Source organism: Phascolarctos cinereus, unplaced genomic scaffold, assembly GCF_003287225.1.
Source record: "Phascolarctos cinereus isolate Bilbo 61053 unplaced genomic scaffold, phaCin_HiC Scaffold_9;HRSCAF=440, whole genome shotgun sequence".
In the NCBI taxonomy this organism is placed as follows: domain Eukaryota; kingdom Metazoa; phylum Chordata; class Mammalia; order Diprotodontia; family Phascolarctidae; genus Phascolarctos; species Phascolarctos cinereus.
The window spans coordinates 240919734-240937638 of record NW_027556402.1 but is presented as its reverse complement, the minus strand read 5'-3'; the positions used below and the strand labels follow the sequence as shown (position 1 = coordinate 240937638).

The 17905-nt window shown below is 42.3% G+C and overlaps 1 long non-coding RNA gene across 1 annotated transcript; it reads right to left on the bottom strand.

The window, feature by feature from the left end:
- Window positions 1–337: 337 nt before the first annotated feature.
- On the bottom strand, window positions 338–17167 carry LOC110224035 (uncharacterized). The gene is made up of 5 exons (XR_002328845.2): window positions 17038–17167; window positions 2294–2342; window positions 1288–1368; window positions 820–923; window positions 338–519 (listed from the first exon to the last, which is right to left on the bottom strand). It is a non-coding gene; the product is annotated as an uncharacterized LOC110224035 (long non-coding RNA).
- Window positions 17168–17905: the final 738 nt, after the last annotated feature.

The following is a 17905-nucleotide window of genomic DNA, read 5'->3' as shown; positions in this document are numbered from 1 at the left end:
TTTGCTGGATTATGCATATTTATTACATGGAATTTGTTTCTTTTTTTTACACTAGGTTGAGGGGATGAGAGGGAGAGAAAGTAGGTTTCTGTTAAAATAATTTTTTAAAAAATAAAGAGATGGGAGAATACTACAGATGTGGCATGTTACATTCATTTTCAGATGAGGTCACAGTATTTCAAGTTTGGCTTAATTGTCTTACTTTGTTACAAGAGAACAAATGCGGTAAGGGTACAAACATGTCAATGTTTGTAATATGAAACAAAACATTTAAACTTTAAATAATATTTATTAATGAAATAATAATATATTATGTAGCACATTACATATTGTCATATTATTTATATAATGTTATACATAATATGAATGCATAAATAACAAAAATAATAAATTAATTAAATAATAATTAAATAATTAAATCAGCTTTAACAAAACTATTTAAAAAAAAAACATTAATCTGAAAGAAGGTCCATAGGCTTTACCAGGCCAAAGGGGTCCAGGCGTGTGTACTGGAGACAGCTGGAACCAATCACAAGAGCTGAGTGTTAAATTTTCAGAGTGAGTATTTACAATCAGGGTGTCAAATCAGGTATCAATTTACTTTGTTACTGATCTTCTATTCTATACTTAAGAAAGTTATAGAGAAAATGTTAATTATGCAAATTCATCTGAAAAGTATGTCATGCATCCTTCCCCACACACACACACACACACCCCACCCAAGAGAGCAGAACATTAAACCTTTACTGGAACAACATTAGATCCAGGACACAAAAATGGCTAAGAACCCTTCTTACTCCAAGTGATCTTAGATCTTACCATTCTAAGTTAAGTGACTGACGTGTTTCCTCCCCTGGAGGGGAAGCTGGACCCTCTTAGGAGGAAGGAACTTCTCTGCGGAATGATGACGTCCACAGGTGTCACTGGAAGAGAAGAAGAGACAAGCAGAAGTAACTGTTACTTCCTCCTGAGGGCTCTGGAAGAGGCCCTTTGCAAAGCTCACATAAACAATAGGTAGGTTGGATGTCCTCCTGGGGCATGTTGGCAAAAGTCATTATGACTCCCATGAATATAGAGTGGGTGGCCAGAGAGCCCTGCTAGGGGTTATGAAACTCTGGGCAAGAAACTGAAGACCTTAATGGCATTCTCATAGCTGCTGCTGAACATAGGTGGAGAGGTTTCCACATAGAGAGGAAGACTGGTGCAGTGAACTTCTGCTAAGAAGATGGGGTCTAAGAAAAAGATGGAAATTTTTGAACCATAGCTGAAAAAAAATCATTCTCCCACCTTTTACTTCCTGCTTTGAGGGAGGATGCATGTGGTTCCAGACCTTCTTTAAGGAAAATCTTGGCCAAGAGCAGAGTACACCTAATGAAGGTCCAATAAGAAATATGTAAAACCTGGGGTTCAAGCCTGGGTCATTGCATAAGACTCTCCTCACTGGTGGAAAGGATTCAACACTGAATGTCTCCATAAGGGTGACATTGGCCTGAGAACTTGGGACAAGAGAGAACGTTTACTTCATTTCTGCTTTGAGGGAGGATGCATGTGGTCCCTGGCCTTCTTCAGGAAGAAATCTTGAGTAAAACAGAACAGATTTTAGATTACAGACATGTAGCACCATACTCCAACATGTCCTTATCTCCCTAGGAACTTTAGGACATTTCCTTTGGTGAAATTGAGGACTCTCTGATTCTCTCCTTCTCTCTCTCTCTCTCTCTCTCTCTCTCTCTCTCTCTCTCTCTCTCTCTCCCTCTCTCTCACACACACACACATACACACACACACACACACACACACACACACACACACACACACCTACCTTACTCTAAGTGGGGGAATTCACTCACTCTGTGTATCATTTGGAATATTTTAATTTGTATGACTTCTCTGAGTTTTGTTTTCTATCTGCTTGGATAAATTAATTACTATTCACTATCTGTGATGGTCTTTCATATAACTAGCATTTGGTGGGAAAGAACCACACCTTCAAGTTGCACACCTTCCTTTTTAAGAGATTGTGATGAAAAAAGCAGCTGGAACCCAAAATTCATTTCCCTTAAATGAGTAATATTTAAGAGAAGTAAAGATAGTTGTAATTCTAGTCTACTCTTCCTTAGGGGAGCAGAACAGCCAACTTTGTGACCCCTCCTCTGGCTCCGCTCCAGGTAGGGACCAAAGTCTCCCTCAGAAAGGGTGGGAAAGATCCTGGGGATAATCCATTCATGTCTCTCTCTAAGTCACATTAGGACAGCCCTTGTAGACACATATAACTTATATAGGCAACACATACCTTCCATAAGTTTTCACAAAGTCTTTCAAGTATGATCAAAGGCTTTTAGCTGAAAGGGGGAAGAGAGGAAGAAGAAACATATACATCAAATCTACAATACCATGGAAAGTAGTAGACACAATATATGGAGAAAAATAGCAGTGAAGGAAACCAGTTCACAGGAAACAATACTTAGGAAGCCAAAAATAACGCCCATGACCTCAAATGTCTATACAAAATGGATAAAGTAGGAATAAGAAACAATGGGAAGAGATTTTAATGCAACGATGAAATATTGCTGGGATTTGTTATGCTGGGACTCATGATTGGAAAATGGCCCTAGAAGACTATACTTTATGGAAAAGGAAGTCATCAATATGCATTTTTAAAGCACTTACTATGTGACAGGGAATGAGTTTTATCTATTGCAAACAGATTCTCCCTTTCTTTTTTTACAAAGAGATTCTCCCTTTCTATTTCTCTCTCTCTCTCTCTCTCTCTCTCTCTCTCTCTCTCTCTCTCTCTCTCTCTCTCTCTCTCTCTCTCTCTCTCTCTCTCTCTCCCTCCCTCCCCCTTTCTTTTTCTTTTCTTGCCCTCTCTTTCTTTCTCTCTCTTCTCTCTCTGTCTCTTCTCTCCTTTCTCTCTTTCTCCCTCTCTCTTACCTCTGTCTCTCATCTCTTCTCTCACTCTTCTGTCTCTCCCTTCCTCCCTCTTTCTCACTGTCTTTTCTTCTCTTCTTCTCTTCTCTTCTCTTCTCTTCTCTTCTCTTCTCTTCTTCTCTTCTCTTCTCTTCTCTTCTCTCTCTCTCTCTCTCTCTCTCTCTCTCTCTCTCTCTCTCTCTCTCTCTCTCTCTCTCTCTCTCCTGATAATGAATTCTATTCTTGATCTACCTTGATGATAATGTAATTCTGCAAAAAATAGAGAAAGTGACAAGGAGCTCTATTATTTGGTGCCTGATTTTTATATACACGGAGAGAACTAGTTGCTAAAATAGAAATGATGGGAACTTTGGGATGATATGACCATGCCATCTCTGAATTCTTAATAGAGGAAAGAAAGCAAGGACAGATAATGGACTATGAATACCAAATCATAGCATAGTCCTGTTGAGAATGCAGCCAGGTACCAATTAGTACGAATAATAAATCCTCTGACAGTGAATGTTATTCAAATTAGCACTATTCAAAGTTATAATTATATAAACTATGGCAACTGGTATGTGAATTCAAATAATGAATTCGGGGGATTCATTATTTGCATGAATCAAGACCTGGGTGTAATGTTAGAACACACTAAAGCTCAGAGTGAGCTGAAACTGGTGATAAATGCTATGGAAAATTTTTGAAAGGATTTTTGAGCTACGTTGGAGGGAAAAGGAAAATGAAAGAAGGGATGGTATCCCTCTTTAGGGTGGATGAAACCAGGGCAGTGCTAGAACCAGCTGGAAGCAGCTCTCTAGAGCTAAATGTTAAATTTTCAGTGTGAACTTTTACACCTTAGAAATCAGCAAATGCTACAAATCAGAGGGTGGTTATTGTCTTGTTGATTGCCTAAGCTAAAGAAAATGGTGGAGAAAATGTTAAAAATGCAGATTAAGCTTTAAAATGCTTCCACCCACCTCCACCACCCACCCCAGTTGTTAAACATTTATCAGCATACCCACTGGTGAGACAATGATAACACACCTCAGAGGGAAACCCAAACTATGCAACCCTAATTTTACTTCTGTTTTGTCAGCACTGAACAAAAATGGTTAATAGACAATGGAAAACCAAGAGAAGTCAGGAGCTGGGAGGAGAATAGCTTGGTGTTTTTGTTGAATTCAGGTGAACCACATCCCTGAGTACTGAGTGGCTTGACACATGTGATTGCTGAGCTGCTGCTGCTGATTTATGAAAGACTATGAAGAAGGAAAAAAGTACCATAGGACCTGAGGAGGGCAAATGTATTGATTATTTCAAAAAAGGGAGAAAATCATACAGAGGAAGGTCTGCAAACAATATGCCAGTCAACACGACTTCCATTCGTGGCAATGGTTTATGATGGTTTGTGAGCATTTAAAAGGGGAAATGGTGATCACAAGAGGCAAGAATGGCTTAATCAAGAATAGATCATGTGAAACTAACTTCATTTCCTTTTTTGACAAAGTTACAAGATGGTAGATTAATGCTGTAGGGCAGCTAGATTTCAGCAAAATTTTTCACAAACTCTATCGTACAATCCTTGAGGATAAGATGGAGAGATGTGGATTGGAAAATAAAATGGATGAATTGGAACCAGAACCACAGAATAATGACTATTGAGTTGATGCCAAAGCAGAGGGGGGGTTCCTAGTGGAACAATTGAGGGATCTGTCCTTGGTACTGAGCTATCTAAATTTTAACCAATAACTCTTAGATGAAGGAAGACATAGCTGTAAGACTGATCAAATTTGCAGATGATAGGAAGGTGGGAGAATTAGCTAGCATGTTAGCTGACAGAGTCAGGATCCAAAAAAGATCAAGATCAGCCTGGGCTGAAATGATCAAGACAAATTCTAATAGTGATAGTCCTAGCATTTGGGTTCAAAAAACCAACTTTATAGTTACAAGATATGGAAAGCATAGGATTTAGTTCAAGCAAACTGCATAATGGTTTGTTTGGAAAAGATCTGAAGGTTTAGCAGGCTGACATCTTAATATGAGTCAATGGTGTGACCAATGAAATGGTAATCAATGAACAAATATTTATTAATTGTCTTCTTTAAGAGAAACATACTATCCAGAATATAAAAGTTCTGTTGGACTCAGAGATTTAGAGCTGGAACAGGCCTCAGAGACCAAGCAATTCAAGTACCTCATTTTATAGGTGAGATAACCAAGGCCCTCCCAGAGAGGTTGAATGAATTGTCCAAAGTGACACAGGTAGCCAGGGCGAGGCAGGATTTTAACCTTATGCCACCAGAGCCAGGGCTTTTTCCACCATAAGACATGCCTCCATTGTATCATATTGCATCTGAAGCACTGTGTTTGGTGCCACATTTTAGGAAGGACTTGAACAAGTGAGAACACATCCATAGAACAACCTGCATAGCGAAGTCACTAGACACCAAGCCATACAAAGTTTGGTTGAAGGAACAACAAATACTGAGTATCAAAAAGAGAAGCTTTATGAGGGCCATGATAACTATTTCCAAGTATTTGAAGAAGCGGGTTTCAAGCTATACAAAAGAAAAAGTATTCTAGCAATCAGAGCTATCCAAAAGTGGAATGGGCTACTTCAAAAGGTTTTTTCTCCCTAGGGGTCTCCAAGCAGAGGCCAGATGAGTGCTTGTGAAGATAGAAGCAAATGGGGTAAAAAAAAATTCTCCCTACACTCTGTAACACCACCTCTGGCTGCAGAGAGCACTGTTACCTTCTATGTTATCTTTTGTTTGCTCTATATCAAATTTTAAATGCTAATGGGCTAGAGGAAGGAGGAGGAGAAGAAGAAGAAGAAAAAGAAGAAGAAGAAGAAGAAGAAGAAGAAGAAGAAGAAGAAGAAGAAGAAGAAGAAGAAGAAAGAAGAAGAAGAAGAAGAAGAAGAGAAGAAGAAGAAGAAGAGAGAAGAAGAAGAAAGAAGAAGAAGAAGAAGAAGAAGAAGAAGAAGAAGAAGAAAGAAGAAGAAGAAGAAAAGAAGAAGAAAGAAAGAAGAAGAAGAAGAAGAAGAAGAAGAAGAAAGAAGAAGAAGAAGAAGAAGAAGAAGAAGAAGAAGAAGAAGAAGAAGAAGAAGAAGAAGAAGAAAAGTAGTAGTAGTATGGCTAGTGAGATCTTGGGTAAGCTACTCACCCAGGGCCCTAGGCCACTCTGTGAGATGATAGGGTGAAGGCTAAGTATTGATCTTAGTTGAAAGAAGAAGTTCCCTCACTGAGACACCTTAGCCATAAGGTCCCCTTAACACAGAGATGGCATCACAAAATGGGACTGGGGTGAGGAAGAGTGATAGTAGAAAGGAGCCAAGTTAAAGCAATCATTTAAAAATATATATATATATGTTAATTCACAGGGGTCTAGGTTATACAATGCTTTCTTAAGGTCAACCCTGTGAAGTAGCTAGGTGTAGGTATTATTATCATCCCCATTTTACTGATGGGATAATTGAGGCTGTGAAAGGAAAGTGACTTGCCTACAGTCATGCAGGTAATTAGTGGCAGAGCCAAGTCTTCTGATTTCATATTCAGAACATAACATGACTACACTATCTCCAAATTAAGGTTAAGTCACTAGATACCCTCTGTGGCTAAATCTATAATACTATTATCTATCCCACAGATGAAGAAACAATGGCCTAGGAAGGCCAAGTCATTTTCCCAAGGTCGCATAGGCAGCAAGTTTGGAGGTAGGAATAGAATCCTGGTCTTTGACTCCAGGTAGGTTGGTAGCTTCTAGCCACTGCACCAAACTGCTTCCTACAGAGCACCAGAGACAGAATTACAATTTGAGTTCTCTGACTTCAAAACTGAGCTCTTTCTACTGTGAGCACCTCCCTTGCCTCTCCCTTGAGCTGCTTCCTGGAGCACTATGCTATTTATTTAACAGCATAACTGAAGAGGCCAGAAACCTCTGAGATGATCAGTTATGATCAGAGCATGATCAGATGATCAGAGAGGCCTCAGAAGCACAAAGGAGCCCTCCCTCCTTGCACTATAAATATTCTTCTCCTCCCCCCACCCTCACCCCCAACAAAAATTTGGCTTTAAAGACACAGGATGAAGATTCTGGAAGCTCTTGGGTATTATTCAGATTCAGAGCAAATCTGTTTTCACCTTCAATCTCAAATCTTCTCTTTTCTCACTTTATCAGCCTTACCTTTAATACCAAAGCTCTCAGCACTTGTGGGAATTAGTCCAAAGATTTTGTATTTAAAAAAACAGCAGCCTGATATACCAGGGCAGAGTTCTTAAGAAGCTTTCCATTTCAGTCAGTCAACTAGCATTTAAGCACCTGCTGTGTGCCAGGCCCTGCACTAAACACAGGGCATCCAAAGAGATATTTCATTCACTCTTACCTTCAATCAGTTCAACCCTTATTAAGCAACTAAGATTAATTTATTAAGGTTTCTGATAAGATGGGGTACCTGCTTTAGCTTGTCTCTGGAGGGTCAGTGTTTGAGCAGGGAAGAGGGCAGTATCTCTGTAGGAAGGGGGCAGTGTCTTAGAGAAGAAATGAATATAGGTCTGGCCTCATGCTTAATGAAACATGGAACTGCTGATGTGGCTTAAGAGACATCGGGAAAACCCCCATTTCCCAAATATATTCCTCACAAGTGACCCCAATTCTATAAAGTATGGGCAAAAGGATGTCAAATAGAGTGGGAGGCAGCGTACTAAGAAAATATTAAAGGGGAAATAGAGAAAGAATGAGTAGTGGTGGGTAGGGAAGGGATAAGCCAAGATATGAGATAGAAAACTGAATAGGATACCTGGGTGGCATGGTGGCTAGCAAGCTGGACTTGGAATCAGAATGACCTAAGTTCAAATCTGCCTCAGAGAGACTAGCTAGGTGACCTTGGGCAAGTCACTTACCCTCTCTCAGCCTCAGTTTCCTCATCTATAAAATGGGGCTAAAAATAGTTCTCTCAGAGGGTTGTTATGAGGCTCAACCTATATATCATATGGAAGATGCATTGCAAGACTTAGAATGTTATGTAAATGTTAGCTAATAGGTGGATTCTGAAATTGGTTGAATGACCAAACCTGATGAGTAATTGTTAATGGCTCGATGTCACCTTGGAAAGAAGCTCATAGTGGAGCGGTCCAGAGCAATGGGTTTGGCCCCATGCAGCTTGATGTTATTAATGGTTTTAATAAAAGCATAGAATGCACGCTTGGTAAATGTGCCACTGCTGACGTAAAGTCATAATCTGAATGACAAAGTCAGGAGCCAAAAAGATTTCCACAGTCTAAGGTCCTGGAATCAAATCCAATCAGACAAAATGTCAAAGGAGAAAATGTAAAGTCTTAGCCTCAGGTTCCTAAAGTCAACCTAACAAATACAAGATGGGGGAGGCAGTTGACCTGGAAAAGATCTGTGGAATTCAGCGGATTGTAAGTGAAATATGATTCAACAGCATGCTTTGGCAGCCAAACAAGCTAGCTCAATCTTGGGCCATAGGGTCTAGAACTAGAACAGGTGATTGACATTGTAGCTGCCATCTTCTGGATACTTTCTAGCTTGTCAATATCCTTCCTGAATTGTGGCACCCAGAACTGAAGACACCACTCCAAATGTGATATGATTCTTTTCTTTTTCCCTGGTCACATTCTACTTACTCTTCATGATCCCATTTTGGGTTTTCTTGGCAAAGATATTAGAGTCGTTTGCCATTTCTTTCTCTAGCTTATTTTACAGATAAGGAAACTGAGGCAATGAGGGTGAAGTGACTTGCCCAGGGCCACATATCTAGTAAGTATCTGTGGCTGGATTTGAACTCAGGAAGACTCATCTTCCTGACTCCAGGACTTGCACTCCATCCACTGTACCACCTAGCTGCCTTGTGATATGATTGGGGCAGAGCACAGTAGGACTGTAATTTCCCTAGTCCTAGGCATGGCATCATACCTCTCCTAATACAGCCTATGGTCACATCAGCTTTTTCCAGTTGCCATATTATATTGTGAAACCACTCTGAGCTGTTGGGTTTTTTTTTTTCCAGGCGAACCACTTTCTAGTCATGCCTCTCTCCTCTCACATTTGTGAACTTGTTTTTTGAACCCAAGAGTAAGACTTTACATTTATCTTTATTAAATGTTATCTTATTAGATATGATGTTCTAGATAGTCAAGATCTCTTTAGATCCTGATGTCATCTACCCAAGGTATTAGCCATCCCTTCTAGCTTTGTCTCATGCAAACTGATAATTTTGTGCCATCTATGTCTTTATCTATATCACTGATAAAATGCTAAACAGTCAAAAGCCCAGCACAGAACCCTAGGGCATCTCACTAAAGACCTCCTTGTAAGTTGACTGCTGAGCCATTGAAGTCAGCGCTTTGGCCAAGTAATCAGTTTGGAATCTTTTTCTGTGACTTGTCCTTTAAAAAGAAATTCTATACGTAGTGTGGAGGCCGGAAAACTGGAGAAAGAGGAAAGGCAGCGAGAGAGACAATACACAGACCATGCCTGGAACCCTCTCCCTTCTCATCTCCATCTCAGCCTCCTTCGAGTCTCAGATAATGTCCCACCTTCTTCAAGAAGGCTTTCCCACGCCTTCTTGTCTTAGTGACTTCCCTCTGAGATTCCCCCTAATTCATCCTGCACACATCTTGTTTGTCCATGGTTTACATATTGTCTCCCCTATCAGATTGTGAGCTCCTTGAGAGCAGGGATTTTTTTTCCCCTTTCTTTTCTCCCCAGTGCTTAGCAGCAATGGCTGACACATAGAAGCCTCTTAAGAAATGCTATTTGAATGACTGGCTGATTGATTACCACTGTCAATCCCCTAGAGCGAGAGCTGATTGACTGTGCAGCTCCTGCAAAGAAAATGTGGCCCTAGGGATGCAGAGGATGGAGGTAGCATCGGATGGGGATACTGACATTCACATGGAAGTGACTTAATCAAAGTCACATAGCTAGGAAATGTCATGGGTGAGATTTTAACCCATGTCCCCTGATAATTTCAAATCTAAGGCTCTTTATACTATAACCTATCCAAAAAGCAATCTTTTTTAAGTAAGCGTTGCGTCTTCCCAATCCCTTATATTTCAGGGGAAAATCTGTGACAGAGGAATACAAGGGTTGGAAAGAAAAAGGTTAGAAGGGCCCTTCTCCTTTCTCAGTTTGAATCAGAAGTGTCCATGGGTGTGGAGCATAGGGGAGTTGTAGTTTGCTGGTGGTGAGCTAAGGAAAGATGGAAAACAACCACCCCCACCTGGTTGATAGATAAGGTGGTTTCCTGTCTACTGCAGAGGGGTATTGACCTTCTTGGCCTTTTTCAAAAGGGAGAAAGCAACAGGAGGAAACAGAGGCTGGGCCCCCTGCTCACCACTGATTAAAGAAAGGAAACAGAAGTGGAGGGTGGAGGGGCTGGAGAGATCTGAGGAGTCAGCAGGGATAGCTTAGATAAAGCTGAGGGAGGGTACAGCAGCTGAAATATGGGGGTGGGGAGGAAAGACCCTATTTCTGAAGACAAAGAATTCCCCACCCCCTATGCTCTCTTCCACCCATGAAGAGATTCAGTCTAATACATGAGGCTAATAGCAAGGTTTTGAGCTAAGAGAAGCAGAGGTTAGAATCGTGGATTCGGCCATTTTGAGTGATACGATCTTGGGTATAACATGGCATCTCTAAATCTTGTCTTAGAATATATAAAATGGGGGTGATCATATTTGCCATGCTCACATCATAGGGCAGTTACATGGAATTCATTCTTTACAACTTACAGAGTCTTAAAAGTGGGACTTATCATTATGATGACTCTGCAACTATCATGCTCTCTGACATCTTGGAGCTAAGGAAACTGAGAAGACAAGGCACTGGATTTGGAGTCAAAAGACCTGGGTCTTTTAGCAGAACCCCAGTTCTACTATTTACCAACAGAGTAACCTTGGACAAGTCACTCCCCCCTCTCTGGGACTCATTTTTCCCACCAGATCTCTAGATCTAAGGTCCCTTCCAATCCTAAATTTATGACCTCTGATGTGGGTTGAGCCCTGAGAAAACACTGTTCCCTCTAATACATTGTTGATGGAGTTGTGAAATGATCCAACCATTTTGGAGAACAATTTGGAACTATGCCTAAAGGGCTACAAAAAGTGCATACCCTTTGATCCAGCAATAGCACTTCTAGGGCTATATCCCAAAGAGATCATACAAATGGGAAAAGGACCCATATGTACAAAAATATTCATAGCAGCTCTTTTTGTGGTGGCAAAGAATTGGAAATTAAGAGGATACCCATCAATTGGGGAATGGCTGAGCAAGTTGTAGTATATGAATGTAATGGAATACTATTGTGCTATAAGAAATGATGAACAGGCTGACTTCAGAAAAACCTGGAAAGACTTATATGGTCTGATGCTGAGTGATGTGAGTAGAACCAAGAGGACTTTATACACAATAACAGCCATGTTATGCAATGACTAATATTGTTAAACTGAACCCTTCTCAACATTACAAGGATCTAAGACATCTCCAGAGGTGTCGGGATGGAAAATGATGTCCACATCCAAAGAAAGAACTATGGAAGTCGAATCGCTATCACTTATTTTTACCTTCTGTTGAGTTTTGTTTCATCTTTCTGATGGTTCCTCCTATTGGTTTTAATTTTTACTTACAACTTCACTAATGTGAAAATATGTTTAATGGGTATGTAAATGTAAAGCCTATATCAGATTGTGCGCCATCTTGGGGAGGGTGGGGGGAAAAAAGGGGGAGAAAAATTTTCAACTCAAAAGCATATGGAAGTGATTGTTGATAAATCAAAATAAATTAATACATTTTTTAATAGAAAAAAAGAAAAAAAAAAGAAAACACTGTTCCCTGACCCCAGACCACACCCCTGATCTCTAGGGAATCATAAACAAGGACATGTCAGCAAGAGAGATTGGGCGAGGATGTGTGTTAAGGCTTAGCCCCACTCAAGAATCTTGTTCTGCTGAGGCAGCACCATCAATCTCCATTTGAACAATTCTATTTGAATGGGGCCAAGTACTGCATGGTATCATGATACCGCACCCCATGTGTCCCACCCTGGGTGATTTCTTCACCAAGAGAAACCAGGAGGAACTCAGATACTCTAGATTAAGAAAAGCTGTAGTGACAGAGTCAGATTTTACAGCCATTCATTACAAGCCATTCCACATGGGAAAGGCTGAGGATTTAGCTGAATTTAGAGTCAGAAATTGATGTTAAGTCATTTCAGTCATGGTCAGACTCTTTGTGACCTCATTTGGAGTTTTCTAGGCAAAGATACAGGAATTGTTTGCCATTTCCTTTTCTAGCTCATTTTACGTATGAGGAAACAAGGTGAAGTGGTGTGCTCAGGGTCACGTAGCTAATAAGTGTCTGAGGCTGGATTTGAACTCAGGTGTTCCTGACTCCAGCCCAGTGTTCTATCCAGTGAGTCACCTGGCTGCCCAGAGTCAAAGGATCTGTATTTAAATCCTAACCCTGCCCTTGAGTGATCTCGTGTCCCCAATGACTAGTACGGTAACTGGAACACTTTGGCAATGCGTGCCGAATTCATCTCCCTGGGCCCTATTTTCCTCATCTGTTAAATGAGTTTACTGGACCGACTACCAAGGTCCCTTCCAGCTCTAGATATCTAATTATATGAAATCCAACTAGGACCATTCACCTGCTCCCTCCTGTCAACCTCTAAGTACACCAAGGGCTCTTAATCTTTTTGTAAGTCACGGACCCTTCTGGAAGTCAGGTAGAATCTAGGATTTCTTCTCAGAGGTTCATATCCCTTGAGGCCATCTATGTTTTTAATTACAAAGGATTACAAAAGAAACCAGTGCTATTGAAATACAGTTATCAAAATTTTTTTTAAAACTGGATTAAGAACCCCCTGAAATAGACACACACCACCTCTAGAGCTATTTCTAGCTGTTCTCCAATAGGTAGGCACCTGCCTAGCTGTGCAGTGTCCAGGGCAAACCTGTTTCTCCCCGCCACTTCTTAGTCCCACAGGGTCCTGAGCCTCTGACCTAGGACACTGTAGATATCTTGTCTCTCAATCAACCACCTGAAAAAAAAACATTTACTAAGTGCCTATGCTACCCACCGGGGAATGAAACACGAAAGAATGAAACAATCCCTATGTGCAAGAAGCTCATATTCTAATAGAGGAGATGACAAATGCATACAAAAATATATATACGGATCTTTGGTCATTGGGAGAGGTCATTGACCCAATTTATTGGTTACTACTAGGCTAACAAATTGGTCATGCTTGGACCATTGTTCCTCAGTTTACCCTAATTTTCAACCTGGGATGGGAGCAGGGCAACCCTTAAAGGGAAGGGAGTGGGGAGAATGGTCCCTGAAAAAGCTCTGCAGGAGCTCACGACCAGGGGCTTTGCCATGAAGGACTACAACCAATGGCCTGAGTCTCCCTCCCAGCCCCAATTTCTTCTGAGCTTAAGTTTTAAAGGTGTCAGACCACTAGAAGTCAGCTTCAGTAGGATTTCAAAGACACTTCACAAATTCGAACTTTCTTCTTGACCCTGAAAGGAGAGAAGTTTGTTTCAATCAAGGAGTGACATGAAGATTAGGTTCTGGATGTCTACAGCTTGAGCCTACAACACCCCACTGCCCTTGTGGAACTTAAAAGAGCTTTGGGGCACCAACATTTGGCCTTCCTGACTATAATTTTAGCAGAAACATCTAAGAATCTCTACAAGTAACCTGAATCAGAGAAGCCCATCTTCTAAGACATTCCAGAATGCCCAAGGGGAGATGTTTTCAGAAACCAGACGCCTACATAAGACATCTGAGCCTGAAGATTTAAGGTGCTGATGAACTGGACATTGAGGCTACGTTACTAGGAAAGAGACTGAATGTTCACCCTTCCTTCTCATTCCTTCTCTATGTTTCTGCAAGGCCTACTTACCAAAAGGGACTGCCCCCAAGGAATTGGTCAATTTGTCAGTCTTTCGAGGTCTCAAAGATCAAAGACTAAGCTTAATGGTTTGGGGGCCATCTCTCTCAAGTTAGTCCTATTAAAGTAGAATATCTCAGATAAATGTTTTTTAGTCCTTATTCCAATATATGGGGATTTGAACAAGCATTAGAACATTAGAACAGCATTAGAACATTAGAACAGCATTAGAACAAGCAAAAATACTACTCTTTTCCCCAGCATTTTTTTGTTTCTATAACCATCGCTTCAGCTTTACTAATCATTGCGGATTGACAGATGTGCTTGATTTTTACTATACTCTGACTTGTCATTTTAATCAGGATTAGTGACTCATGGGAGACAGGGTCTCTCAAGGATCAAAGGGGGGAATTATAAAATTGAAAATTGATTTTAATTCTATTTTTAAGACTTGGTGAAGCTGGCATGAGCAGCTGGATGGAGCACTGGATAGAGAGCTCCGCCTGGAGTCAGGAATACTCATCTTCCTGAGTTCAAACCTGGCCTCAAACACTTACCAGCTGTGTGATCCTGGGGAAGTCACTCACCCTGTTCACCTCATCTGTAGAATGAGCTAGAGAAGGAAATTGCAAACCACTCCAGTATCTTTGCCCAGAAAACCCCGAATGGGTTCAGGAAGAGTTGGACGCGACTGAGAGGGGAGATGGGGTGGAAAGGCAGAGACCAAAAGAGGGTGGCATTAAGAAGGATAACATCAGAGAGGGAATAGTTGTGAGCAAAACAAACTTCGTTATCCTGAAGGTGGAATTGAAAGAAGGGAAAAGATTTTTAACCTAATAGGGCTTCTTAAGTTGTTTTTCAAGCAGTAGGGAAATGGAGGGACAAATTGTGACACGAGAATGTAATGGAACATTATGGCAGCGTAAGTGACCAAAGAGATGATTTCAGAGAATCTCGGATAATGGGAACTGATGAAGCATGAAGTGAGCAGACCAGGAGCACAATTCATACAAAGAGAGCAACGTTTTAAAGAAAAACAACTTTGAAAAATGGGACCTTGGATCAATGCAGCGAGCAACCATATATCCAGATAACCCGCGATGAAGAGTGTTACCTATCTCCTGCCAGAAGCGATCAACACAAAGTTGAGAAAGGTGCATACGCTTTTTAATATGGCCACTGAGTGGATTCATTGTGCTTAACCATTCTTATTCGTTATCAAGGTCCTTCCTTCCTTCCTTCCTTCCTTCTTTCCTTCTTTTCTTTCTCTTTCCCTCCCTCCCGTTCTCTGTCTCTCTGTCTCTGTGTGTCTCTCTCTGTCTCTGTGTGTATCTCTCTCTGTGTCTCTTTGTCTCCCTCTCTTTCTCTGCTTTTAATTCGCTGGTTAGCAGAAGTGATGCCAAAATTAAAAGGGGGACCACTACAACATTTTTTAAAAATTCACATAAGAGAAAGACATTCAGATGCGAACACATACTTACTCCCAAAAAAAGAAGAAAATGCCAGAAAAGAGCTCAGTGGAAGGAGCTGAGAATATTCATCCTAGAAAAGGTTGAAAGCCTGGTCAGAGCTGATAGTTTTCTTAAGCACTGGAAGGGGGATGTTGCGGAAGAAGAATGAAACTTTACTGCTGGATCCCAGAGGTTAGAAGTAGGAGCAATGAGGGAAATGACAACAAAATCAGATATAGACTCGTTTTCAGTGCGGAGCCTTCCTGTTAATCAGAGCTCTACCAAAGTGGAACCACTTTCCAGGGGAAGCGGTTTTGTTGGGGGCCTTCAAGCCCAGATTGCCTGACTCCTTGGTGGGGGCGTTGGTCAAGTACAGGTTGGAACACATGGGCTCTGAGGTCCCCTCCAAATGGGAGATTCTGTCTTCCTGTGACCCTGGTTTTCTGATTCCCAGGCCCTTTCCCACCTCCCTCTTTCTCTTTCCTTTCCCCTCACTAACTTCCCAGGTTTTGACTGAAAGCCAAGCTGTTGTGCATGGGTGGGGAGCTGCCTGGAGCCGGCTGGGTTTCTCCCTGGGTGGTCCCAGTCTGACCTGGCTGGGGGAAGCAGGAAAGAGAGGCTGAAACTAGCATCTCTCCCCACGGGCCTAGAGCAAGAACTGAGCAGTTAGTGGAGGGGAGAGAAAGAGAGGCCTGCAGCTTGGGGAGCAGAGGCTGAGCAGCTCAGGCTCTGATGACTAAGGAGAGACTGTTTATCCTGGCTCTGTGGATGCATGTGTAGGGGGGGTAAACAGGAATGAATGGGGGAGGACTTGATTGATGAAGGTTGAAAAACTTCCAGCTGCCATAGCAATAGCAGGGGGAGGGCCAGAAGCTCCCCTGCTTCCTGTGTGTGTTGGGGGAGGGCACAGCATAGCCTGATACAGTGGAAAGAACTTTGGCTTTGGAGTCCAAGGCCCTGGGTGCAAATGCTGCCTCTGCTACTTATTAGCTGCATGACTTTGGCTAAGTTCCTTACTCAGTCTGGGTCTTACCACCCTGATCTATAAAATGAGGAGGTTTTTTTTCTAGTTCTAAATCTATGATCTGATGATAGGATTCATATTTCCGGCCCTTCCGAGGCCACCTCAGCTAAAGCCCAATGGTAGATGATCCCATGGTTGTTTCACAGGGGCCAGTGAGCCAGGCTATGTTTCCCAGAATCACAAATCTCCAGCTGAGCTAGAAGAGGCCTTTAGCTGTGACTTGAAGGAATCCAGGGAAGCCCAAGAGGCAGAGATGGGGAGGGAGAGAATTCCAGGCACGGAGGAGAGCCAGAGAAAATGCCCAGAGCTGAGAGATAAGTGTCTTGTTTGTGGAACATCGAGGGGGCTGCTGTCACTGGATTAGAGGCCTGGAAGGACCCTCTAGTCCAGGGGTGGGGACTCAAGGCCCTCTAGGTCCCCCTTCGAGGCCACACTTGAGGACCTAGAGGGCTGCATGGCCTGGACATCACAGTTTTCCCACCCTCCACCTAGTCCAACCTCTTCGTTTCACAGATGAGGGAACTTAGGCCCAGAGAGGTTAAGCAACTTGCCCAAGGTCACACAGAAGCAGGATCTGAACCCAGGGCATCCTCTGACTGCAAATCCATCTCTCTTTCCACTGTACCACATTCTCTTCTTACATTAAGAACTGGGAAGGTCCTTAGAGATCCAATCTCCTCATTTTTAAAGTACAAGAAAGTGAGGCCCTGAGAGGGGTAGTGGCTTACCTGAGGTTGTAATGTTGGGCATTGCCTCGGCTGAGATCGGGTGGAAGAACTCGGGGACTCTTTCTGCCCAGGGTCTGGTAGAGCACCATTTCCTGGGTCTGACCCAGTTAGCAGTCCCTGGCATCCAGGAAAAAGGCTGTGCCCTGCCCTGTGGGCCCCACCACCTCCTCCCTCCCTCTTCTGGTTCTGCACAGTGTCTGGGTCTCTGCCACCTTTCTGCCACAGCTCCTTCAGCCTCTGGTCCTGGTCACATAGCCTGCAGACTGAAAGGAGCCTTCGAGGTTAGCTGGCACTGCCCCTTGGTGCCAGCAGCTGACACGGTTCCAGGCACAGAGCCACTCACCAAAGCCCCTGTTAGCTGGGGGCCCACGAGGACTGTGGAGAGGAGAGATGATTCTCAGCCTCAGTTCTTGGGCTAGAGAAGTCTATTAGTCTCTGATTTCTAGAGCCTTGGGATCCACAGAGCCATGGGCTAGACCAAGCTGTATAGATGGCATAAGGGTGTGTGCACACATGGGAGGTTTGGAGAAAAGAGCCAGAAGAAATCAATCAATCAGTCATCTAATAATAGCCAACCATATATTATATAGGTTGGAAAATCGAAGTCCAGAAAGGAAGCAACTTGTTGAAATCCTAGAGCTGGTAAGAAGTAGAATTAGAGTTTAAACCCAGGTCGTCTGACTCCAGATGCATCTGTAAAATGGGGGATTAGACTTAACCACTAAGGTCCCTTCCAGCTTCAAATAGCGAACTGCCTTCCAGAGCTCTCGAACTAAATGTCCAGTAGACAAACTTGACATGTTCAAAACTGAACTTATTATCTTTCCCCTAAGCCCTGCCCCAACTTGACTCCCCTATTACAATCAAG